This window comes from Trachypithecus francoisi, unplaced genomic scaffold (genome assembly GCF_009764315.1).
Source record: "Trachypithecus francoisi isolate TF-2019V2 unplaced genomic scaffold, Tfra_2.0 Lachesis_group3, whole genome shotgun sequence".
Classification (NCBI taxonomy): domain Eukaryota; kingdom Metazoa; phylum Chordata; class Mammalia; order Primates; family Cercopithecidae; genus Trachypithecus; species Trachypithecus francoisi.
Genome location: NW_022681468.1, coordinates 159832032 through 159837135, shown reverse-complemented (window position 1 = coordinate 159837135; position 5104 = coordinate 159832032).

Sequence of the window (5104 nt, the reverse complement as noted above, 5' to 3'; positions counted from 1 at the left end):
TCATTTTTATTTGTATAGCTTTATCACCCACATTTGTTCCCCTAGACCTTATACAGCCCTACCTATTCTAAAAAATGTGTGCTAGGTCTTTTAAGTCTCTTTTAATCTATATGGTTCCTCCTCCATCCATTTCATTTCTTTACAACTTATCTATTGATGAATCTGGGCTAGTCAAATTTCCCATGACTGTCTTCTTCTCTTTTCTTTTCTTTTTTTTTTAGACAGGGTCACACTCTGTTGCCAGGCTGGAGTGCAGTGGCGCAGTCTTGGCTCACTGCAACCTCTGCCTCAGCCTCAAGTGATTCTCCTGCCTCAGCCTCCTGAGTAGCTGGGACTACAAGCACGTGCCACCACACCTGGCTAATTTTTTGTATTTTTAGTAGAGATGGGGTTTCACCATGTTAGCCAGGATGGTCTTGATCTCCTGACCTCGTGATCCACCTGCCTCGGCCTTCCAAAGTGCTGGGATTACAGGCGTGAGCCACTGCGCCCAGCCCCACCCATGTCTGTCTTTTTCATGAAGACTCACTTTTCTTCATCTACTATGTGGTTACCCAAAGGTATAGCTCATAAGGAAAAGCAGGCATATGCTGGATTATTTCCTTTTATTTCTCAGTTTTCAAGTTAAAGAGTCAGCTCCCTTATATCCTACCCTCTGAAGGTGACCAATTCTTCTTGTTTTCATATGATTATGAAGTAATGGATTTAAACACATTCTATGAATTTCAATCCTTTTCCACTATTATCCTGTTGAAGCTGCCTTGTTTTTCTTGGGCCACTATAGGCTTCTTCAAGTTGTCTCCTGAGTCCTTTTGACCTGACCCTACTGGTCCTTGATAGCTTATTTGCCAGCTAGTGTGACAAAGCATTACAGGCTCTTTTTGTACAGCTCCTGCTCCAGACCTCAAATCAATCACTTGGAGGTCCTGAAGCAGTATTCCGTGAGCACTTGCATGTTGGTAGCAATTTGCTATGCCCTTTATGCTTCAGGTCAGTTTTTCTGGGTATAAAATTCTTGGCTTATACTTTCTTTCCTTGAGTATGTTAAATATGCTAATCCATTCTCCTTTGGTATAAAGCATTTTTCTCAAAAAATCCTGGTGATAGTCTATTTTTCTTTTCCGTATAAGTCACATAAGACTTTTTCAAGATGTCCAAAGAATTTTTCTAGAGGTTCAAAAGGTTTTTTTTCTTAAGGACTAATAATTTTAGTAGGATATAGCTTGAGAGCAGTCATCCTTGGCCGATATTCTCAAGTGTGCATTGAACCCTCACTTACTTTGTGTGTGTGTGTGTGTGACAGGTTCTTGCTCTGTCGCCCAGGCTGCAGTGAGTACAGTGGTACAATCTCAGCTAACTGCAACCTTTGCCTCCTGGGTTCAAGCAATTCTGGTGCCCCAGCTTCCTGAGTAGCTGGGATTACAGGTGCAAGCCACCACACCCAGCTAATTTTTGTATTATTACAGGATGAGATTTCACCATGTTGGTCAGGCTAGTCTCGAATTCCTGGCCTCAAGTGATCTGCTCACCTCAGCCTCCCAAAGTGCTGAGATCACAGGCGTGAGCCACCATGTTCACGTTTCAGTATATATTATCAAATCTTCTCTTTCAAGGAAGTTTTCTTGGATTATAGCTCTTAGTACTTCCTCTGTTCTCTTGCTTTGGTTTTCTTTGTGAGGAAAACCTATTATTCATACGTACAATAGCCTTCAATGTTCATTACTTTCTCTTAAATCTTTCTCTCTTCATTTCTTTTTTATTTTTTTCTCTTATTTCACCTTCTGTGTCTCTTGAGGCATTACCTTTTGTGTTTGTTTACTTTTGTCTTCCTTCCAGGAACACAGGTATTGACATCCATCAAATGTATTTAAATCCATGGATTCATAATAATTAGTCTACCTTACAGAATAATTATTTTTAGTTCTACTTTTTTCCTGAGTTGTCACTTCATTTCCAAGTTTCTCTAATTCTGATTGGTGCTGTTCTGCCATGTCTGTCATTTACTTAATGTCTTTTTCTGAAATAGATCAAACAGAAGCTTGCTGTTTTATGACAATGTCTCTCTGCCATGACTTCTTTGTCAGTTACAGTGTTATCCTGTTCTTTATTCTCTCTAGTTTTTAAAATTACTTTGCATAGGATAGAACTTGATACTCTTCTGGTGCTTTTTTTTTCATGTGAGATCAAATTTTCCTAAACTTTGAGAATAAGTCAGGGTTCCCTAGTGGGACAGAACTAATAGAATAGAATAGATAGATAGGTAGATAGATAGATAGATAAAGGGGAGTTTATTAAGTATTAACTTACATGGTCACGAGGTCCCACAATAGGATGTCTGCAAGCCTGAGGAGAAAGGAGAGCCAGTTCGAGTCTCAAAACTGAAGAACTTGGAGTCCGATGTTTGAGGGCCGGAAGCATCCAGCATGGAAGAATGTAGGCTGGAGGCTAGGCCAGTCTTGCCTTTTCACGTTTTTCTGCTTGCTTTATATTCCCTGGCAGCTGATTAGATTGTGCCCACCAGATTGAGGAAAGTCCACTGCCTTTCCCAGCCCACTGACTCAAATGTGAATCTCCTTTGGCAGTGCCCTCACAGACACACCCAGGATCAATACTTTGCATCTTTCAGTCCAATCACGTTGACACTCAGTACTAACAGTCACAAAGGCCATGTTAAGGAATGCTTTTCAAACTTCACAGGGCTCCTGCTTACGTGTAAAGTAGAGCCACCTGCTTTCTGGGATTTCCTGGCTGTTTCCTTCCCCCAACACAGACTGAAACTGCTCTTTCCTTCCTTTCTTTCATCCCTGTCTTGCTCAATTTTGATTCCTCTCCCAGCGCCTTCTCCTGAGTGTGGAGCCCTGTCCTGATCAGTCTTGGGAGTTCCTAGGGGCCCGACTGCTCCTGCCTCCTCCCCCCTCCTCCTGCCTTCTTACTGTGGGCACCTGAACTACCTCACACTAGAGAGGCTCCACCTGCTCGTCTTGAATTGGCCCACAATACTTCCTAGTGAATAGCTGGTATACCTGGGGGTTCTTCTGTTCTCAGGTCTATCATATCCCACCCCCTTGCTTTCTAACTTATTTCAACCCCTCAAACCCAGACACCATGCAACTCTTGAGGCTGTTGGCCATTTATATATGCTGAGGTTAGTGGGAATAATTTGTCACCTAGTTTTGTCATAAATATTTTCCTTGGGTTGTGGGGTTTGCTGTCTAATTTCTCTGTGTCTGCATGAGGACTTGGAAAAACTGAACACTTGGACCCCTTGCCTAGGATCTGGTTTGTTCTTTGTAACAGGGGCACTGTGTTTATCTAACCAGCCCCCTACTGATGGACAAGTGGGTTGTTTCTGAATTTTGCCATCACAATCAATGTGCCCTATTATTGTCTGAATGTTTGCCCCTCCCAAATTCATATTGAAATTAAATTGCCATTATAACAGTATTAAGAGGTGGAACCTCTAAGAGGTGATTAGGCCATGTGGGTTCTGCCCTCATGAATGGATTAATACAGTTATTGTGGGAGTGGGTTCACCCCCGTTCATCTCTCCCAGTGCTTTCTCTGCCCTTCTGCTATGTTATCACTGATCAAGAAGGCCCTCACCCCACACACACTTCCCAGAACTGTGCACCAGTCATCTGTTTATTATAGATTACCCAATCTGTAATATTAATAATTATTATTACCCAATTAGTACTAATTAATACTCAATCTGTAATAATAATCTGTTTATTATATATTACCCAATCCATGATATTCAGTTATTGCAGCACTAAATGGACCAAGACATACCCTTTACACAAGTGCATATGAGCAGGTACACCTGTAGGATACATTTCTAGAGGTGGAATAGTTAAATCAAAGGATATGAACACCGTAGGCACTCAAAAATATTTGCTAATTTGAATTAGAAAATGTATTTGCCACAATAGTAATAAAATTTGTTCTGGCCCACAGCCCAGGTAGACTTCTATTGAGAACAATGTACTTAAATACTGTTAAATACAACTTTGAGGCTCCTTGAGCAGAAGAAACAGGAAACAAAAAAGACATTGATTCGTTCCTGCAGTTAGCAATCAGGTGTTGCCTAGTGTACTACAGACTCTACTGGGGCCTGGGGATATAGCAGAGGTCCTAGCCCTGGTGGAGCTCACAGCTCAGAGCGGAGAAGCCTTAGTTGTTTGAGCAAGTTTGAGAATTAAATGATTGCTCTTCATACTCATAATTGAGTAACACTTCGTAATACGTACCATCTGATCTTTGTCTATGCTTAGAAAAACTTCAGGGTAAACTTCAGTGCAGAGCACAGGGAGAAAAGCTGTCCAGGATAAATACTTAGATGTCAGCTGTCCACTTGGTCATTTGCCGTTTCTGAGAGTCAGTCTGCAACCTCCTCTTTAGAAGGCACCCAAGGTTTTCAGTAAACAGATGAGGCTACCTCAGGGGTACACTGCAATGCTTCACTTCTGTCGGTACTGGAGTTCAAATCTGGGGACTTTAAAATGCATCAATGGAGGAAAAGAAGAAAAACAAAACAAAACAAAAACAAACAGCAAAAGCAGTGTGCATTGCTTCAGTTTCATCCAAGTTCATTCTCTTTTCCAGAAACCCAGCTTCCATGCTGATGTCCTTAATGCCATCGACGCCGTCAACAATGCTGTTATTCTCTAAGTTCAGGGTCAATACGTGCAGAGCTAGCTCCTCAGCTCATGGCAAATATCTCCATTTGGCCATAACATTTTCCCAGATTGGCATCGTAATGTTTTTCAACATAGTGCTCCGGACAACCTCTACAAACAGGTGAAGGCATCCAACCCGAATCTCATCTCCCATCCCCTATGCGACTACTCTGCACTGAAACCTGGGACTCTACCTCCTTCTTTATTCCTCTGCAGTGAATCAGTCCCCAAGTCCAAGTCTATTCCGATGATCCCTTCTTCACCTCTGTATTTCCTCTACTCTTTCTGATCAGCCTCCGTAAGTTCTGCTGCCAGATTAATCTGTCACCCCTTTGAAGCCATGATTCATGTGGGCTGGTCTCAGGCTGATGTGATGTTCAAAGAAACGCAGTCCAGTGTCTACATGTATTTTTAAAAATTGCTCC